Below are 22,045 nucleotides of genomic sequence, written 5' to 3'. Positions count from 1 at the left end.
ATGTTAAATCTTGTAAGCCATTAAATTAGTAGACAAATAGAAAATTGAGAGTTACATATCATTACAATGATACAGTACATTTCTATGAGATTTTATAGTTTTCAGACTTCTTTCAAGAAGAACCAAATAAAATCTATCAGAACAATCATTTGAATCATTGGATTGTACAATAATACACTGTAAAATTCACCCATTTTACAGGTAGCAATCCAAGGTTATGCATGTTGAATAGGGATGACTGTTTTTTCTGAACATTTTTTTTTTTTCTATAGAAATTTTGAATCCCATTTCATTATTTAAAGCTGCATGGGTAAATGGAGCTAATCCCAGTAGAAATTTAACTAGGAGAGGAGGGCTGGTGTCAATCAGAGCTGGGAAGAGAATGTCCCATAAAACCAGTTACACCCTGGGTATCAGTCGTGGTTGTAGCCCTGCAGTCAACAGTTCTGCATTACCAAAGAGACTTCTAAGGAATGGACAGTGTTAGGACTTGAAAAGTGCCTTTACTTAGATTAGCTCTTCCTTTGGGCTGCTTCTGTGAGTTCGGTGTGAACATACATTGACCTTTGTTAAGGAACTTTTATTTGCCAGTGGAAAACCTAACATAGGTAATCATTTTCAAGAAAAGGGCACAGGAAGTTGATGTTTAGTGAAGGTTGGGAGGTACAGTGTGAGGTGCCAACTTGCGTAACTACACACACACACACACACACACAACATGGCATTTTTCAATTGGCCTTGGCATCGCTCTAATGGAAAATTATTTCCTTTTAGCCAAGTGAACTTTGAAGAGATAAGGCAACTGGCTGAAAGATTATAAATGGAGTTGTTCGTGCTCATTTAACACTTTCAGGAAAAGATTTTATTTTAGTTTTAAACTCTGCCCTGCATATTCAGTCTACCCCCATTTCTCCCAAACAACCTGTGCTGCCCTTTGGGTAATTTCTTTAACTAGCTGTATATAATTTGGAAACAAACAGAATGCAGAGTCTTTACATCAAATTGTTTTATCAGCGCAGCTATACAGTCTCAGATGGTGGTCCTTGATAGGCACTGCATGTAAATGGTGGTTTGGTTTTATTTCTTTACTTTTATAGGGATAGTCTGTCCTGTGTTGGCTCAGTGCTATCCTGGGATTTAGTCTTATTGTTCTGATCTTACACTTTTTACTGATTTTCATAAAAAAGTTTACCTTTTGATGGAATTCTGAAAATTATCTACAATACGAGGTAATATCCATAGGAGTAAGAATTTAATTTTGTTTACCTATCTATCAGGAATACATAGAATAGTACATCCTTTATAAATAGTTGCTCAAAAAATGTTGAAGGAATGCTGACTTAGACTGAGAGATAATATTTTAAATTTTCAGGTATCTATTGGTTTGGGATTATAGACATCTGGTGTGTGGTCCTGACCTATTTTACAAGGTGATTGTTTAGGTCTGTGGGTATAATACCCTATAAGATCAAGGCCAGAGACCAACTCCCTTAAGGGGCTCTAGGTGACTATACCGGGGTTGCCAAAAAATATACACATTTTAAGAGACGTCATCTATGTATTACTTTTCGAAGTTGAATTGAATTACAGTAGCAATATGTAGTATGACGTTTGCTCAAAAGATGGCGTTAATAAAATGAATGCTAGCGTCAGTCATTGTATTATAATTTTTATACAGTTTTTTCCTTTGTTAAAATGTATATACATTTTTTTTGGCACCTTCTGTATTCTACAGGTAACAGTAAAACATAAAATTCTGCATAAGTAGGGCATGTTTGATGTCTGTGAGATTAGACAAAAATGGTGGTTAGTAGGTGTAGTAACATTCTAGGTTTTTACATTGGGTGGGAAGGAATTAGTTGGAAGGTGGATTACAGAACGAGAGCCAAGAAAAACATCTATAGGTTCCAATGTGTATTAATGGAAGATTCTGGAATATATACTGCTGTTTACTGACCACAGGATCTATGAAAAAAACAATTAGATACAATGAAGTACCATGAAATGCACCTAGCTTGAGTGTACAATTATGAGTTTTGACAAATACACATCCATATAACCAACACACCAGTCAAGATATAGTATATGTCCATCACCACCGAAACTTCCCTTGGCTATATGAAGAAGTTGCTGAGCTTTGGTCATTAAGTAAAGTGCGGATAATAATAAAGCTTGTTTCACGAGGTTGTTGCTATTAGCAACTAATAATTGTGAGTTAAAGAGTTTCCAAAAATTTCTTTCACCCCCCCCTTCTTCCACCTCCCTGCCACCCCTCCGGTTCAAGCCCTTGTTTCTCAGTCTAGTTGTGTAGGACACAGCTCCCTGGCCCAGGCTGGTGTTAGGAGCCTTGCGCTCTCCCCGCAACCCTGGCTGAGGCAGTCAGTTGCCAGTTATTGGTCGCCAGTCAGCCACTCACAGCAGCGACCTTGGTGTTAGGAGCACAGCGCTCCAATGACTTGAGCCACCGGGCCAGCCCACTTTTAATTCTTAAAACAACTCTATGAGATGGATTGTTGTTATATCAGTTTTTGCAGGTGAGGAAACGGCATCTAAGATTACTTTTGGCTTGCCCAAGGTAGGTAACCCAGTAGCTGAGTAACTGGGAGCTCTCCTCAAATAACACATGCCCTCGTGTCTGTGCAGCTGTGGGGCCATCGCTATATAGAGCTACCCAAAATTAGTTTCTTTTATTACTGTTGGAAGGAGGGTGAAAAGGAGGTTAAGATCACAATGAATTGGCTTTAATGTCCATTGCTATTTATTTACTCTATTTCTTGGACAAGGTGCTGAACTTCTGGACACATCAAGTCGGACATCTGTAAAAGGAGAGGCGTGATAGGAGGAAGTGATTGTCCTGGGACCTGTCTGTCCCATTGGCTGTCAGGTGGGAGGATGACTTCAGTGAGAACACTTTCATGGACTTTGAAGTGCTGTGTGCTGACTTTGTTATCTTTATCCGTGGAAGACATGGCTGCCTGCTGCCCCATCCTGGCCTCACACTCTGCTAACTGTGGCTGGACAAGTAGGGGTTGACAATGTGTCAGAGAGGGAGAGTCCCCACTCGTCAGTCCCTTGATGCACTGAACATTGTTGACACACCTTTTTTCTCTCACTAGTCCTTCTGACAGTCAGAAGCCTCCAATTTAGTTTCACAGCCTTAGGTCAGCCTCCCTCCACAATACTTGTCAACTTTATCAGGAAAGTAATATCATAAAAAAAAAATTCTATTTTAATTTGCATTCTGAAATATATGTGAAACAGTATGAGTTGGTGTGAGGTGGGTGAGCTCTTGAGTAATCCAGAGAACTGGGATGATGTGTTCTGGCTCGGACTGAATTATTTTGTGCGTGCGTCCTGTATTCCTGAAGATGAGCTAATTCCACAGTGTGTTTAAGTGCTGGTTATTAAACAGACGACCTAACTTCAGGGTTTAAATTTGGTCAATTCAAACTTCCTAGCCAGGGCCGCTCTCCCCTCTCAAGGGTTGTTTTCCTCCCTTTGCCGCACGCCCACGTCTGGGTTGGAACCAAGGTCCTGGAGGAGCTTTATAGCACCATAGTGTCAGGCAGTGGGTGAGAGTTGTCTGGTCCAGGTGATGCCCTTCCAGATGTCTTGGCCTCTGCTGAGGCAGCTCCTCAAGATGGGTCTTTAGATGGCTCTGTCTACGTGTGTGCTGGTTTCTGTGGTCTCTCTTGTGGCTTCCAGTGGCCGGATCAGTATACACTGACTCTTCTTTGATCTGTTCCAGGCCTTTTCTGGTCCACTGGCCTTCTCAGCACTTCCTTTTGTGTGTGTCTTTTTCTCTGGTCCTCGTCTTTGATCTTCCCGGAGAGCTGGGAAACTGCCCTCCATATCCCATCTAGCACCTCCCTTCTCTAGCTTCCCTTTCTCCTGTCCCTTGCTATCCTTCTCCCCTAGCTCAGAGATTCCAAATGGGGATCTATGAACCAGGGGTGCTTGGTGACAAAATGTTTACCATCACACAGGGAAATGGAAAAAACAAAACAAAAAAACAACCGTACTAACATGTCATCAGGCTAAATATATAATCTAAACTGAAAGAATGTTCTTTATTCTGCAGGTTTGTATTCCCTTTTGGTGTTAAAAAATGGTCCTTTTATAACGCATTGGCAATAGTCAAAAGGTATTTTGTGTGAAGTGTTCTTTGTGGAAAATTAAAAGCTGGCTTTCCCATGTTTTGTCTCCAGATTTTTGGAGGGCACATATTATTAGTACCTAAAATCTGAACGGCTGAGAAGCACCCACTGCCTGTTCCTTATACTCTGCTCTAGCTTCATCCTCTTCAGGGAGCTATGCTTAACCGTTCTCTTCATATCCTCAGGAGTGGAATGCACCCTCTTAGTCCCTTAGGCTCTGGTTGCTTCCACTTTTACAGTTTTTGTAATTATTTACTTTCTTGTTTTCTTAACTGCATTGTATACTCTTTGAAGGTTCCTTGATGACAGGGGCTGTCTTCTGTCCCTAGCAGAATAGCTGGCACATGGTAGGTGGCTCATGAATGTTTGTTGAGTGAATGCAAGCTCTTGTAGTAAAAGGTCCCTTGATAGCAGGGATAAGGGACCTAGCGGGGTGGTGCATGAAGTAACCAGCTCCTGTTCTGCAGCCACTTAGCTTCTGTGGGACTAAAGCTGTTGTGTGGGTTCCTCCTTTTGTATCTAATTGGAGGCTCTGAATATAATAAAAATCAATATAAGGATTCTTTTTTTTTTTTGAAAGTTTCTAATATTAAGAGAATAGTTGTGAGGAAATTGGTAAGGTTTTTTTGCTAACTAAAATGTCTTCTGTTTGTGTAATGACGGAATAGCATTATTCTCAACTGTAAATGTGGATTACATTAAAGTACACTAGCATCATGCATTTACTAGGAATGTGTAAACTAGGAAGTTAGTATTCAAGAAGAGAGATGCTATTTCCTTTAACTTATGATTAAAATACTTTATACAGGGGTTGAAATCATTTGGAGAAAGGCATGAGGAGATACTGGAATTATTCATTTTAAATAGTGGGGCTATTGAATTCTACAAATATTAACTGAGTGAGCATGAGTAGAACATTTCTCTCTCATTTTTAAGGCCACGTCTTCATTGCGTCCATCTCTGCCTGCAAGCCCTGAGTCAGCCTGTCATGCCATCAGGGTCCACAGATCTGTGAGAATGGGAGCCATGGTCCTGGGCTCAGTCAGCGTGGAATTTGTTGGCCATAACTAAGCTGCAGATTGCTGTTAAGAGTGGAGCCAGCAAATTACTGAATTGTTTCTATTGAGAATTTATCGCTGAGGGTAATTATTTAGAGTTTTCTGTTGATTGATTTTCATGTACCAATGAGTTTAAAGGCTTTCTCGGGCCTTCAAACAATTGGGAGCCAGACTTGGACCATTTTCATGGAGCTAAAGACTTTGCATTAAATATATTTGCCTTAGAAATATAAAGTTAAACAAAGCCAAACTTGTGAATTTCCAGATTCTTCTATATAAGCACAACGATATGCATATTAAATGTCTTTTTTCTCTCTAAAAAAAGTGCACCATCTATTTCTCTAAGTCTATTGAGGACAGAGTCTAAGATCTCATAGGCTCCCTCTTCCTACACTTGCATCGGAGAAGTACAAAAAGTAGCCAATTTTGGAGCAATGAGATTTTGTTCTGCTTATGAGAGTAAGGGAGGGGACTTGGTTGGATTTCTTGCTTCCTGAGGTCCGTGTTGTGTTCTTTTGTTCTCTTGGCACACTCCTGCATTTAGCCATCCTTGAACTCTGGAGTAGATGGAGGGGAGGATACCTGACAGGTAGTGGTGTACTCACCTGCAGAGGCAGAGACTTTCAATAAACAGATGCTCACTGCCACGGCCAGGACCAGTGAGTGAATGTTCAGTATTCCTTGGACCTACAGCTCTGAGTCGAGCCAGCCTGTCTTCTAAATATTAGGGCCAATGTGTTATCTTTAACATTTTCATGAGGTCTTCATTTACTGTTATCAGTAATAAACTGGATAGCAAATATTTTTGACTCTATAAACTTGTGGGCTCAGAAAAGATATAATTTTGATATCTCATGATGTCCTTGAAGGAAAGGCATGGATGAAATATAGTATAAATGTATTTTTCCCTCTATTTTTTAGATGTGTTCTCCCATAAAATTTCAGTTGTTAAAATATTCAAACCTAGTTTGAGGTTCTTTTGCTTCATTTTAGTAGTGAGATGGAAAAATCAACCAACTGTTTAAGTTGAAACTCATGTTACTATAGTTGTGTTTTATTGAGGTGTAGCAGTAAATGGTGTAGAGTTTTAACATCTGATATATTTAGGGTTTCTGGTAGGCCTGTTCCAATTACAGATGTTGTAGTATATGGTTATATTTATAAATAGCACAAGGGGATAGTTAACTTACTACATTTCTTGGGATGCTCTTCTTTTTTTGAAAGGTGACTAAAATTTTCTTTGAATATTTTTATCAATATCTACCTCTTCTCAAGGCTGTTACACAAATCTTAAATCTCAGTGTTCCTCCTGGGCTTGACATTTCAGGAAAGAAAATCTTCGTCACTGAGTTGTTTCATATTATCTGGTACATGGGTTAAAATTCTCATAAGATTGGGAAATCTCTTTCATCTTTGATATTTCTTTTCTTTTTTAACCTGATTAAATCACAGGCACTATGGGTTGGCACATTGCAATGGGAGCCCAGCCTTGGGCTGCTCAACTGAGGGCAGTGGGTGTTTTGGGCTATGAAGGTCATGACCCCACTATCCTTGGAGGGCAAGCCCCTCAGGGGCTTCTTGCTTGTTGCTAATCCTACTGGGTCTTGCCTGGCTTCGGAAGGGTTTCTCTCTAAAAATTGACTCATGATAATCTAGGGCCAAGTTAGAAATCAGAGAGTGGCCTTAGGCCTGGAAATCGTCCCCGTTTAGGAGGAGGGCCTGAATAGCACAGAGCCACTGTTGCCTTCCTGGTGCCTGACGAGGATCCCTTAAGGATGCAGTCCTGTGGAGAGGCAGGTGTGAAAAGAGCAGGGCATAGTGTTTTCTTCCTGGCTTGTGTAGGAGGAGGTAAAAAGTTTTAGTGATTGACTTAAAAAACAAAAACAAAAAAAAACTCCAGAAACTTTTAGTAAAGTAAACATTGGAGGTTATTCTTTTTATGAGGCTGGATTTAGTGGACTATATTTCTAGATGTTTCTAATTTGCAAGAAAATATTTTGTATTTAATGTTAGTCCCAGTGTGTTTGCGGAATGGAAACAGTAACGTGCCTTGTTTCCTATACTGCCTGGGAAACACAAAGTGAAGCATTGTTTGAAAACTTGCAGACAACAGGTTATTTAAACAAAGACCTATACATTTAAAGTTGAAATTTCTGCGGGGAATTATGTAACACACTTACTAATGACTCTTTGGATACATATGGTGCATCTTTTATGTTGAAGACATGAGCTAGAAGAAACTTCAGTCTGAAATTGAGATACAAAATAATCTCAGAATGGTAGTTGTTTTTCGATTGGGTATAACATAGGCAAAACAATATTTAGTTTAGAGACTTCTTTTTTTCTATTTAAGGTGAAACCAGATTACTTTTGTTTGAACACTCATTTGTTTAGGAATGGGTGGTTATTGATTTTCAGAGATTCTTCCTCTGCGCCTCAGAGTTGACTATGAGGTTTAAATAATATCTGATTTGGGGATGGCAGGGAGGACTCCCTTGCCTTTGAAGATATTTCTTGTCACCGTAGCACAAAGGCTAATCTGTTGCCAATTGTTCCAGGCCACTGAGTATATTTTTTATGTTAAGTGTGATGAGGCGGCTTTGAGAGCAGATTTGCATGAGTTACAATTCAGAAGCATCATTCTGGTTGCAATGTGAAGAATGTCCTGTAAGGAGGAAAGGGGCTAATGGTGGCTTTGCCTTGAAACGAGAGTGAAGGTGGGAAATGGTTGCATTTGGAATGTATTTTGAAGCAGCAGCGCCTATTGGAGTTACTATCGGGGTGACAGGAAAAGGGGAATCGAAGCTGATTTCTTGGTTTTTTTGCATGATCAACTTGGATGCATAGTGGTATCTTTCACTGAGAGTAAGGAGCGCTGGAGCAAGGAGGAAGCTGGTGGGGCTCGGCAAGCCTGAAGTTCTCTTCCAGACAGGTGAAATTTAAGATGCCTGTTAGATAGGCACGACAAATGAAGATGTTGAATTGACAGTTGGGTATTCAAAGCTGGAGCTTTAGAGAAGGATCAGGGCTAGAGTTATCCTTATGGGAGTTGTTACCCAACAGAATGTATTTAAAATAAGATATGAGTGTAGGAAAAGAAGGGTTTAAAAGCTGAGCCCGAGCCCTCCTTGCTTACCCTCAACATGTAGAGGCTGCTCAGAGAAGACTCACCAAAAGCGTTTGAGAAGGAGCAGCCTGGGAGTTAAGGAGGATAAAGAGAGAGTAGTGCTTGCGTTCTCATGATAAAAGGTAAATTCACGAGGAGTTGCTTCTTGTGGATGAGCAAAGAAAGTGGTTTCTTGATATGAAATCTATTCCTTATTAAGATGCTGTGAAGATTGTTGAAATGACAGCAAAGGATGTCTAATATTACATAAACTTGGTTTGAGATGATTGGCTCCAATTTTGAAAGAAGTTCTACTGTGGGTAAAATGCCATCAAACAGCATCCTATGTCACACACAAATCGTTCCTGAAAGGAAGCGTCAATTGTAGAGGCAGATTTGATTGTCGTCTTATTTTAAGAAATTGCCACAGCCACTCCAGCTTTTAGCAGCCACCACCCCCATCAGTCAATAGCCTTCAACATTGAGGCAAGTCCCTTCACCAGCAAAAAGATTATGACTTGTTGAAGGCTCAGATAACGGTTTGCATGTGTTAGCTATAAAGTATTTTAAAATTGAGGTATGTACATTTTTTTGTATATAATGCTATTGCACACTTAATAGACGATAGTAAAGTGTAAGCAGAACTTTTATATGCACTGGGAAACAAAAAAAAATCATGTGACTCGCTTTATTGCAGTGGTCTGGAACCAAACCTGCAGTATCTCTGCGCTGTGCCTGTGGAGTGAAGACTTTTGTTTACCAAACAGGAACACTTCAGTTCACTTTTTGGTAAGTAAGTGTGTGTGTGTGTGTGTGTGTGTGTGTGTGTATACACACATGTGTGTGATCCTTTAGAATCTCTGAGAAGCTTGTGGAAACGTTGGTAAATTCAGCCAAAAGTAAAAAGTATAATAAATCACTTTGAAATACCAGAACATTTAGTGGCCCTTAGGCAACCTCATTTCAGGGAAATGCATACCTTCTGTTAATCATTTTTGAAGTATTGGGCATGGGTATAGGAACAGTAATATTCTTTGAGGTTCCCTAAAGTTCAAAATACTTCTTTACATCTTCTGGCCACTGTCTATACTGCTGTTTTAAGACCTTCATTTGCTTGGATGCTTACTTGGGAGGTCCCATTCCACAGTATATCAGAATACTAAAATATTACCGCACTTCATCTATTTATACAGTTGAGTTACTATTGACTGTTGACAAAATATTGCACTTAAAACCTTTCCATTCATTGCTTCTTAATCTGCTACTTATTCAAGTTTTAGCTAAACACATGACTTGCTAGTAACCCCTCTACTCCCATGATAGCAATCAGAGTGCCACCCTTTTCTTCACTGACGACAATTGCTGTTTGCATAGTTGTGTTATTCTTTGTGTATTTTGTTCACTCTACGTTCACACCTCGCAGAGTGTTTGGCATATGCTGAGTACCTGATACATGCATGGGATGACTGAATGTCACCCAGTGTTTGAAAACATGTCTTAGCAGTGCCTCCTCCTAGTTTTGGATTGTTTTCCACACTTAGTGTCTTCTTTATTATTTTTATTTTATTTTTTATGTTTTGAAAGAAAAGCAGGTTTATGTAAAATGCTGGCATTCTGGGAGGAAGGTGGACTCCTGTCCAACGGCCATCCCCTTGTCTTTATTTTTAAATCAGGTTTATTGAGGTGTAATTTGCATACAGTGACATTTTTCCTATTTTAGGTGGACAGTTCATTGAATTTTGGCAAACACAGTTATATAACCACCAACTACAATTAAAAATAAACAGAACTTTTCATCATCTCGAAAAGTTTCTTTGTGCCATCTTCAGTCCTCTCCTTCCACTACAGGCAAACGCTGTTGTAAGTCCTATCTTCATTGTTTTGCCTTTCCGGATAGTATATAGGTGGAATTATGCGTCTTGTGTCTGGCGTCTTTCACTCAGCATATGTGTTTGAGATACCTCTCTATTGTTGTGTTGGTGGCCTATCTTTTCATTGCTGAGTGGTATTTCTTTAAATGGATGAACTGCAATTTTTTTTACTCATCTACCAGTGATGGATATTTGTGTTATTTCTCATTTGGGGCAATTATTACATTTTTCTTCCTGGTTTTAATTAATAGTACCAACAGGATGAACACAGCATCAATCACTCACAGCCCTGTACCCCCATGTAGGTCTACTGTTTTCCTTTTCTCATGTCCTTTTTCTCTGTATTTTATGTCGTTGTAATGGTAAAACACACAGACATTTTTCCTAGTTGTTTTGTAAATGGCACAGTTTTTAAATGGTTGTATTTCATTGAGTTACTCTATTGCAATTTTTAAACTCAGTCCCATATTAACATTTAGGTTGTTGCTCAGTCATCATAGGTGTAAAAAATAAGCTGAAAAACCTCTAAAGTCTTTCCTAGGATAAATCCTTGGCAAGAGTTTACTTAAGACTCTTAATTGAAAGTAATAGATATCCAAGCTAACTGGGGCAAAAAAAAAAAAAAATGCGTAACTATTATAAGAGTATGGAATATTTCTTAGAACTCAATGTCAAGGAAGTTACCAGAAACCAAGTCAGGTCAGTCAGTCCCCTCATTGTTTTCCATTTCTGCTTCTGTTGGAACATTGGTAGCATCCGTCTCCCTGTGGACACTTACTTCTTGTGCTTCTGGATGCTTGGAGGCAGGAGGCTAGCTCCACAGGGGCTTGGATTTATGGTTTTCAGTTCCAGGGAGTTCCATGATCACAGTATGCCTGACTAGCTGTTTTAAATCCAAATGCTGGGGAGAGAAAATCTGACCCCATCTGAGGTAGGTGTCTTCACCAGGGCTAGCTCATGTAGTGGGGCCCACTTCTGGGAGTAAAAGGGGCTGTTCTCAGAGAAAGGGGGTTGTTGTGAACTGAGCCCACACTCAGCGTTTTCCATTTAAAGTAAGAGTACATGAAATGTATTTTTATGACTTGACACTGCTTTCCAAAAGACAGTTACTCTTAAAAGAGAAGGGTCAGGGGAGTATTACACATACCTATTTTTTATATTTAATTGTTTGTTTTCTCTTTTACTTTTTTATATTTATGTTTAGATGTTAAAAATGGTTGTTTACCATTTATTAATTTTGATTCATCCTCTGTAAGCGATGTTTAATGGATAGCTAAAAAATTCTGATTGGCAGCCAATGTTTATTGACTGCTTACTTTATTGAATGCTTACATAACGTAAGAGTTTATGCCTGAGACTTCTGTAAATACTACGAGGAAGTTTGTTAGACAGTTCTTATTCTTGGAACCACGCAATCAAGTTGAAATTTAACCCTAGAGAAGGGGTTTCTTATTACATGGGCCTTGAGAGGGAGTGTTCTATGTAGAGGTAGTTGATATTATTTCTGGAAATAATATCAACACTGGCTCTGAGTGGTTTTGGGGGGCACTAATAGGAACTTAAGCACTTGAAGTGAACTGTGAAACGCCTGCCTGGAAGCCATTTCCTAAAATGTGTGACTCAGTTGGGTTGTGCATTTTGTGCTCACTTTGCATTTTGGACCCCAGCTGGAGTAGGCTGGCCAGGCTGCTTCACCTGGAGTCTACACCTAAGCTCTCCTGGGACTTGTCCCGTGGCCAACCTGTCTGTTGGCCATGGATGAGGCTGTTTGTCTCAGTGCTGCCTTCTTAATCTTAAACTGCCTTGTCTAAAAATCTTTGTCAGCAAATGTGTCCTGGTTACTATCATAAGTTGACTCTTCTGTGATACCATTTATTTGTTTTATGACTCATATTGATAGAGTGAGAATTTAAATGAAGATTTTAGCAACAAAACTTCCACACTTAAGGTATGTGTTCATATGTACAAGTGGGTTCTTTCTGTGTGACTGTCTGGCTCAGAAGAGCTTCTGCCTGGCCGCTGTGGAGTTCCCCAATGGTCAGCGATGAGTGCTATAGTGTGGGCCCTTTCCATTTGTGGATTTAGCATCTGAGATCTCAGATATTCATGAGGCAGCTCGAAGTTCTAAGATACGTGGTACAGGATTTTGCTCCTGTAGATTGGGAAATTTGAGGTAGTAATGTAGTTAAACCATTAGCTCTTTTAGTTTGTAGTCATACCTTTTTTTTCTCCTGTGATAAAATATAGATAACATAAAATTGCCATTTTTAACCATTTTTGAGCATACAATTCAGTGGCATTAAGTACATTCACAGTGTTGTGTAGTCATTACCACTATCTAGTTCCAGAATTTTTCATCATCTCAAACAGAAACTTTAACACATTAAAGAATAATTTCCTATTCAGCTTTCCCACTAGTTCCTGGTAAACTCCATTCTACTTTATATTGCTATGAATTTACCTGTACTTAGTACCTCACATAGGAGGCATCATACCACATGTGTCCTTTTGTGTCTGGTTTATTTCATTTAGCATGTTTTCAAGGTTCATCTGTTTGTAGCATTTATCAGACTATCATTTCTTTTTATGGCTGAATAATATTCCATTGTATCTGTTGGTAGCCAGAGTCAAGTAGAAAAAGTAACTACTTCCATTCTCTTTTTTCTGACTTGGGGTGCATTTTTTTCCCATTGAAATAATACCGTAACTCACGTTCAGCTTCTTGGTCTTGATACATATGTGAATGGATTAGTAGGTCTTCCTGAACACAGTAGTATTTGCCTTATGGATTAAGTGGGTTTCTGTTTGGGGGCCAACCTGGGAACCTAATCATCATTCATAGCATTGCTCTAAGAAAATTAGTTTTGACTTAAAATAAAGTTCCAAATGAACTTTGGAAGATAACCTGCTTGTAAGTAGGGGATTGCCTGTACCAGCAGGATAACTGAAGGTCGTGTAATTAGGAGAATGGAGGCGGAGGAGGAGGAAGTGTGTGTGCAGGGGCTGCAGAGTGGGTAGGAACACAGGCTTTGAATGAGCACCTTTGCATCTGAGATCCACCTATCTATTGTGTGCTTTGAGCTTGCGTCTGCACCTTGGAAATGCTAGCTGTTGATACATGTGTGTGTAGGTGTGATGTCTGCATGCTGGTTGACAAAAACAGAAGTGATGAGGGATATGTTGAGAGAATTCTTCCTGGGAATTCCCTTCTGGGTTTTGGTGCTCCGTCAAAGTGCAGCATCGTACCCTAAGTTTGTCTTGGTGCATGAGGACCACTGATGCAAACATGGGGCTTTCTCAGTTGCTTCCAGCAGCCCCAGAGCACCTCCAGGCAGCCTCTAGTGACTGTGGCTAATACTAGACTTTTTCAGACTCTTCTCTCACTGCTGCACTTGGATTTGGTGATCTGAGGCAGCACAAACTGTTTTAAAAGCTTGGTTCAGGGACATTAATTTCCAGTGGTATATATTATTATTTTTTTTTGGGGGGGGGGATCTGATTCCTATTCTTTCTGTTTTAACTGTTTGCTTTTGTCTCTTACATCCTCACTGGTATCTCAGGGCATAAAGAGAAATAATAATTTCTCAGCCTCAGTTAACTTTTCAAATCAAGCAGGTGAAAGGAGGATAAAGTTGTGTGTGCATGCTTGTTGCACATGCTTAGAAAGCTGGAAGGATGATTCAGTTCATAACAGCTGGTCTGTTTTTGTATGAACATGTCTGGGGAGATTTAATCTCTTCGATACTCTTACATGGATTGATTAGTCTTGTTATATAATCTTCATGAAGTTCCTATGCCACTACTCTTTCAAAGACTTGTGTCCGTTTTGTTTCTCCTTACCTCTCATTCCTCTGTGTTTTTTTTTTTGTTGTTGTTGTTGTTGTTTGATTGTTTGTTTCAGAACCTGGAAGAGCTTCTCTGCTTATTTACTAAGTAGTGACCAGAAATGTTTTTATGTAGTGCCCTCCGTATCACTGAGTGATACTGGGTTACAAAAAACGTTGGACATAAAGGCATTAACTTTTGGCCTAGTTTCTCTTTGTAGAAAAATGGAATATGTTTTGAGAGCCAGTAGAGAACTGAATGTACTGGTTTCTTATCTTAATTGGCATCAGCGATTGTAGCTGGAAGTGCTTCCTTGGTATGATATCAATACGAACGAAGCTGGTCACTTCTACTAGGAAACAGGACCAGATAATTTTGTTTTAGCAGATGCACATGACCGTTGTAATTATGAATCCCTTTATTTGTCTCCTTTGTGGTGTAGTCAGTGGGAGGTAGAGAGCAATAGGGATTCAGATTTGGGTACTACAAGTGAAATATTTACTCGTGTTCTCACCTGTAGCGTTGGGACACAGACTGTTGATTGAATGTTACATTGGTGTAGGACATCTTTATATTTTCTTAAAGTTGTTTTGTTCTGTAGGCTTGTCTCTAGTTTCTGCAGGCTCTCCTTTTAGTGTATTCGATGTTCTTAATGCAGGATTAGTCTGTGGTAGTCATATCGTTCATGAGTGGTTAAATACATATCGTGAAAGAGGATAATCATTTGGATTTTTATCTTAACTTCACCTTTACTTTTTGCATCCCCCCGATCCCCTGCCATATTTTTATGAAGCAACATGGTGATAAGCCAAAGGGGCTGGGGACGAGTTTCTAATCCTGGTTCTGTTTCTAAATAGTTGCATGAACTTGGAAGTCATCAGGGCTGCTACATTGCACAATTGTAGGGGCCCCATTACCATCTTTCATGTAAATGGTACCCCTGGGGTTTCTTTTCCATAGCATATAGTGTGAATGGTGACTCCTAGAGTTGTACCATAGAGATGGTAATTGAAATTAATTTATACTCTCTAGACCACAGTTTTTTTCACATATGGAATAAGAAGGTTGAATTCAGTGAACTCTGGATACTTCAAGCACTGGAAGATGAATCAGTCACCAGTGTTAGTCAATCCCTTTTCTATGAATGGGCCCTCTTAACAGAAAAATAGTAAAATTATCTTTGAGACGTGCTTTATTTCAGGAGAAGTTTATCTGTTATAGTGTGAGACTTCATGTGTAGACTGCCTGCATGCAAAACTTTTTGGCATGTATTTCAGGTGTCTGAACTGGACAAACTGTTGTGGGAATTTGAAAGTCCCATGCATTTAGGGCCTACATTGACTATTTTGAGCAGATAGCAGGCGCAAGATTCTGAATAAATGATTTCCAGATCTTTCAATTTCAGTTTCAAGGAAAGAAATGCTGATCAAAAAAGTACAGTCCATGAAGAATGTGTCTTATTTCATTGGAGCATAAAATATTTTTAATATTTTGGTATTTAAACAAGATTCCAAAAGTAATTATAAGTATTTAAATAACAGTAGAAATGTAGGAAGCAAATTTATAATGTGAGAGATCCTTTGTACCCCACTTGCACCTGAGGGGGTGGTGGTGAATCATTGTAATGGTTCTTACCTTTCTAGAACTTTCTCTTACGCATATTTACTTATTAATTTGTGAATTTCTGGGTACTTATGACTTCCTAAATTTAAAGGATATGAAACTCCTAAGAATTTATTAGCATAGGAAATGAAGTAAAATTGTAGATAGATTAATAAAAATTGTATCTTATGAGTTCCTATTATGATGTAGATGCATACTTAACATGTTTCCTTTGAAACCATTTAAAAAATTTTTATTATTGAAATCACTGGAATATTCTGGCTTCTTTAATCCAGAAGCAGTCCCCTAGTAACAGTGAATGCTGATTTAATCAGACGAACAGAAGTCCCTCCTGTTTTCAGAGATGGTCTGGATAGACCAGTAAGTTGCTTACTTTACAGAACTTTTCATTTTGTTTTGTTTTGAGTTTTACTGTAAATGATGTACAGTATAACCAAGGAACATCTGCATATGAGTTTTCTGCCTCATAAGCCTCAGAAAACTCTGATGTTTTGTTGGCAGAGAGACCAAGGAAAATTCCTTAGTTTGGAGAAAAAAATCATTACACTCAGCTGTAATACTGCTGCAAGGCGGAGCTGGTCTTTGAATAACTGTGGTCTCCTGAGAGGATTCATTTTATGGTCTGGTGTTCTGATTTCTTTCAGTCTGGTAGTTTCTGCATTGCTGTATGAAAAGACAGTCTCTTAGGCACAACCAAAAGCAATTTTTTTTTTGACTTGATAACTTGAATACTACTACTCTTGCTTATTTTTACAGCTGTTGATTTTGATATTCTGAGGAATGTAAGTTACCTTGACATAATTGATTTGAGATGTTTAAATTCAGCAAAAACACTTAACAGAGTCCATGAAGTTTTAGAAGTGAAACTTTTTAAAATAAACTGCTTTTAAAGTCTTATCTACTTTTCACCACTTTACATTTTGTGATACTGATAATATTGAAGTACCCCTACTTCTAGATAAATTCTAGAATGCGTGAAATTGCAAAGATTATTAAGAACAAATGTAAATGCACTTTTACCTACTTTTTGGAGAGGAAGAGAGTTAAATGTGGTGCTTTGTTTTGAGCTTAAGTTGTCAAATACAAAATCTCATTAGGCAATGGGTAAAAATTTAATATGTTGTTACAACTGAGCATGGTCACTTTATGGTTACATCTGCAATAGCGTGGAGTGTGTAGGAAATTACTCTATATAAACTTTAGTTTAGGTGTCATCTGAAGTTTCTAGGTCCTTGTTATATTTTATTTTTTTTGGTTATAGCTCTGCCTGCACATACGTGTATGTATGCATGTGCTTGTATGTGAGAGACAGAGAAGAAAGTAAGTGAATGCGGCAGATTGGGAGGGAGGGTTGGAAGAAAACTAGAATTATTTGCATATTCATGATTTAAAATGCTCTGAGCATCTTTAACCTGGCAATTTGGCAATTTAGCTAAGCAGCAAAAAATGAGGATTGGATAAACACAGCTTTACTTCTGCTGTTTTATTGTATATTTAAAGAGTGTAGGATGTACTGAAACACAGTTGTAAAATGTTAAAACATTTTACTTAGTAAAATTACTAAGCTTTCAGGAATGAAGTTTTAAGAGTTTGTGAATGTGTGGGGCCTTTCATATGCAGGTTTTGAGGTTTTAGGAAATTCTTAAGGCAGAAAATCTTTGGAGTAAAGTCCAGGAATCAGAATTCTTGAACCTCAGTAGGTCAAATTAATTGGCTTTGTGTTGAATCTTATAGCCGACTTTAGCTGGGAACTTTTCTTCAGTGGTGTTGCCCTTGTAATCATCTAGGGCCCAACTCTATCTGCCTGAAAGATTTTAATTGCATACTGTGAATTATCTGAGACTGACTGACCATACTGTATTATTAACTGATTAAGTTAGTTTTCAGATGCCAGTTCTCACTAAAATGCAACCTGAGGCTTATCAAACTTTACTTACTCATAAGGTTTAAACAGAATGTTGGCTAATTGTTTAATCTTATTAGTGTAAAAATATTTTCCCTTGGATTATTCTTTCATTTTTCTGGGGTGTTTTATATCAATTTTGAGTACATTCTCTGTTACCTGCTGATGGTCTTGTAACTTCTTTTTTTGTTTTTTGGAGATGGGGCATCTATATACTTTTAGGAAACTTGGGGATACTTGATTATTCCTATAAAAATATTCTAATTAATGAAACGCAAGGTCTTAAAAATATTTTAAATACAAACCTTATGTGATTGTAGACTTGAATGGGGGAAGGGGTGATAATACCAGGTGTGCCAAAAAAAATGTATACTCGTGACTTGTATTCATCTTTTGTTATCGGTATATATTAAGTATTACAATTTTAATAACAGTTTTTTCCTTTCTTAAAACGTGTATGCATTTTTTTTGGCACCCTCTGTATATTTGTTGAGATAGTTTTAATTGTTTTACCTTGGTATAAACAGTTTCTCTGATAGTGTTCATTGTTGAGTAGTATTTTCACATAAAAACTGAGTTTCTGTGTTTTTAGAAAGAAATGAATTACTTTTCCTTGGATGATAAAACTAAATAGTATCTGTCTCTATGCTTAATAAATTATTCATTTTAACCTAGATCTCTTATTTGTTCTTTGAATATCTCCTTTATTTGTTGTTTGGAATAGGTAAAAATCTCTTAGCACCTAGTGCACTCAGAATTAGTACCCTAAACTCATGTATTAGTTTATTTAAAAAAGAAAATATAAAACTCTTACAATTGATACTAAAAGCTTAAGTTTTTTTTTTAATAACCTAGTATGTGACTATTTATGCAGCTTTCTTATAACTATCTGCTGTAGCTTTCTTCTGAAAATATTAATATAAGTGAAATAGTCTGTGAAAATAAAATTTAATTCAACAGTTTTGTATTGGGCATTCACTGTGTGCCAAGTTCAGTGCACATGACACAGAGGTGATCCTTCTAAGCTTCGTCTGGCTTTTCGTCTCCCATCTCACCACTGTTGTGCTAGTCCAGATCCATCCCTGCAATTTCCTGCCACTGGTCTTTCCTCATTGGGATATCTTCCATACTTCAGTCAAACCTAAGTGTTATAACAGTTTTGGCAGATTCACATTGTTCCCAGAATAGAATCCAAACTCTTGAGCTACCCAACTACTGGCCTTTATCCCATTTCCACTCACGGACACTTGGAGATTCTTACACTCTCCAACCATTCCAGTCCCTTCACACTTCAGAGCCATTGTGATTCCTTCTGATTGCATTTCCTGTCCTTCCATTTTATTTGATGTTTTTCCCTGGCTTCCTTAAGCAAGCTTAAATTTTCTCTCTGTTGTGGTCTGTTCATTACTTTTGTTGTACGAATACATCGATCTTTTCTCTAGTCAGGCACTTACCTCATTGTTATGTCTCACTTCCTACACAAATGCTTCTAATCTAGAACCTAACTGTGCCCAGTACATGGTAGACAGCACATACGTGTTTCAAATCTCATTTCTAATTGTATTTGTTTTGTGATTTTACCAGTCTACAATTTTGGATTGAATACAGATTTTAGTCCAAGATCTAAAATCTTGGTTATTGCAACTGCCAATAATCACACTTCAACAAGTGAACCATTCAAGGACTTGTATTCATTGAAAAGCAAAACCAGACTGACAGTATGACAGTAAACTTGTTGGACCATCTTTATGAAAGGAAACTAAATTTTTCTGTTACACCAGAATGCTTCAAAGTGATCCAGAGCTTTCCATAGGGTCTACAAGCCCACTGCCATAGTTGTCATAACTAGGACATCTATGTCAAAACTATAAAAAGACCATCGCTCTAAATCGAGCAAGGTACCTTTAGAATCAACCTGAGTTTAAAGCATCGTGGTTTCTAGGAAACTTCTATAGAGATGTAATAGCCTAAGTCTAAACCTAGTCTTTCAGTATTAGTGAAGAGCACTTCTTTGTAAAGGATTGGGTCGGTGGTTATAAGTGGCAGAGGTGGCTATTTGTCCCTCAGTCTCCATTTTTTCCCCTTTTATGGTTGCAGAATTTTTAGCTGGGTACAACTAGCTGGTACTGGTCTTCAGTTTGCAGCCTGCTTGTAGGCAGGTGTGGCTATGGGCGTGAATGTGGTGTTATGTTGAATGAAACACAGATAGTACTATTTTGGGCCATAGGTTGAAGATATGCACATTAGAGGAATGAGAAAGGGGGTGCCTGGGTCCCTGACATTTGGGTCCCTTAATCTTGTACAACCTATGCGTACTTTTGCACGAGACAGAAATAAACTTTTGTCCTTTTTTTTTTTTTTTTTTTTTTTTTACTACCTGTTTTCTGTCTCCTGTAGGTAGACATTGAACCTCCAATACTATCGTATGCTTTATGACTTTGGACAGGGAGTGTCTAGACAGGAGTAGGAACTGCCTAGAACCATGATACGTTCTCTGGAGATTGCAGAGATCTGGTTGATTATAGGCTAAGAGGATTTAAATGTCAAATTAGTGTTAAGATTCTACAGATCATTTTTAAGGTCTCCTAACCCTGAGAACCAATGAGTTTGAAGTGTTGCGATTGGTTTTAATAAATTGCTGTATTTCATCATTTCTAAGACATTTTCACATTTTAATGTTTCTGATATTAGGATATGTTTTATAAGACCACCTCTTTGCTGTGACATATAATTAGAGTAGAATTTGACATTTGACCTTGATGGCCCAGAGGTATCCCCCAAAGTGGCTGGAGTTAACAGCAGAAAAATGTTGAAGCATGAATACTGACTTAAAATGAGCAGGTTCCAGTAGCCAATCAGAATAAATAGTATAGAGCAGTAGCTGAATAAATCACTAGATTTAGGTTCAGAAAAAGGCCACTTGCAGATCAAGTTTGCCAGTTTCTTCGTGGAGCCCTGTGTGTAGTCTCACTGAGCTTTTTCTGAAGCTCAGAGATGAGCTAAGGTATTCAGGGTTTAAAAAGGAACTAAGAGAGCAGCCTCATTTGGTAAGATGATTCTTAGTGGAAGGAAAAAACAGGATGGATAGTAAAGTTTCAAAATAATCCTTTTACATAATTGCTTAATTCTTACGGTATGATCAGAGTTTATGAAGACAAGTAGTGCTAATAAAAGGATTATAACAAAAGAACGGCCCACTCTGTCTGTTCTGAGGCAATCACGTTTCCTCTCTCTTCACTCTTTCTTTTATTTACTTCCATATTTAAAACAAATGTGACTGAATATTGTGTCTGTCACCCAAGTGGTATACTATGGTGATGTTTCCTTTCTTGTACAACTATTTGTATTTTTCCATTTACTTGGTTTTCTTTGAATATCTGACAGAAAACAGCTCACATTCTCCACAAACACTCTTAGATTTCTCTCAGTTCAATTTTTCAGTTGGTTAAAACTTTCCAATGTTTATTAGTTCTGTGTTTTTCCTGGAGACATCCTTATTGGATCTCTCACTTTGCTGCCGTATAGGCTGCTTGCCATCTAGGTGTAGGACACAGAGCTTACTTAGAGCTTTTTGTGCATAAGTCATATGAGGTCGGACAATTAAGTTTGCAAACTAATTGCAATGATGTTGCTAACCTTTTTTGATATCACAGGGATTGTTCATTATGAATTTGTACCAACTGGACAGTTAACCAAGTTTATTATTTGGAAGTGCTGAAAAGCCTGCGTGAAAAAGTTAGACGACTGGAACTTTTTGCCAACAATTCATGTACCAGATCATGTGGCATTGTCTGTGAAGGAGTTTTTAGCCAGTAAACAAATAACTGTCTTGGAACACCCTCCCTAGTCACCTGATCTGGCCCCCAATGACTTCTTTCTTGACCTGAAGATAAAGGAGATATTGAAAGGAAGACATTTTGATGACATTACGACATCAAGTGTAATACAACAGCTCTGATGGCCATTCCAGAAAGAGTTCCAAAACTGCTTTGAAGGGTGGATTAGGCGCTGGCATAAGTGCATAGCTTCCCAAGGAGAGTACTTCGAAGGTGACTATAGTGATATTTAGCAATGAGGTATGTAGCACTTTTTCTAGAATGTGTTTGTGAACTTAATTGTCTGACCTCGTATATTGGCTGCTATTATATAATCTAGCTATTCTAAAATGTCACAGTGACATGCAGCAGTCATATCTTTTTCATTTATTGTGTAGGAGCAGCAGGAGGACATTTTACGGAGGAATGGGATTTGTACATGGTCTTTGGGATGGGTGGGATTGATACAATTTCCCATTTTTTCAGTGGCTAATCAAGGATGGTGATAATTTATATACTGCATATGGCACTCTGTGGATATTTAATTATCCATTAGTTTCCAAGGTTCTGATCTTGTCCTTAAAATTGCTCTGATATTGATTAGATTTGTTTTTACTAATAGAATGTGCTTTCAGTTTTATGGGGGGGAAAGGAAAAAAAAAAAGAAATGGGTTTGGTGACCAGCCA

At 38.2% G+C, this 22,045-nt stretch overlaps 1 protein-coding gene across 3 annotated transcripts in view; it reads left to right on the top strand.

Annotated features, from left to right (window-relative positions):
• The window catches only part of MTUS1 (microtubule associated scaffold protein 1), a 143,820-nt gene that overhangs the window by 8,427 nt on the left and 113,348 nt on the right, over positions 1-22,045 (top strand). For all 3 annotated transcript variants that reach the window (XM_033103942.1, XM_033103945.1, XM_033103941.1), the window contains one exon: positions 9,019-9,110. The gene's annotated coding sequence lies outside the window, so the exon portion shown is untranslated. The remainder of the gene's footprint in view (positions 1-9,018; positions 9,111-22,045) is intronic.

This window comes from Rhinolophus ferrumequinum, chromosome 4, assembly GCF_004115265.2.
Source record: "Rhinolophus ferrumequinum isolate MPI-CBG mRhiFer1 chromosome 4, mRhiFer1_v1.p, whole genome shotgun sequence".
NCBI classification, from domain to species: domain Eukaryota; kingdom Metazoa; phylum Chordata; class Mammalia; order Chiroptera; family Rhinolophidae; genus Rhinolophus; species Rhinolophus ferrumequinum.
This window is presented reverse-complemented; position numbering and strand designations above follow the sequence as displayed.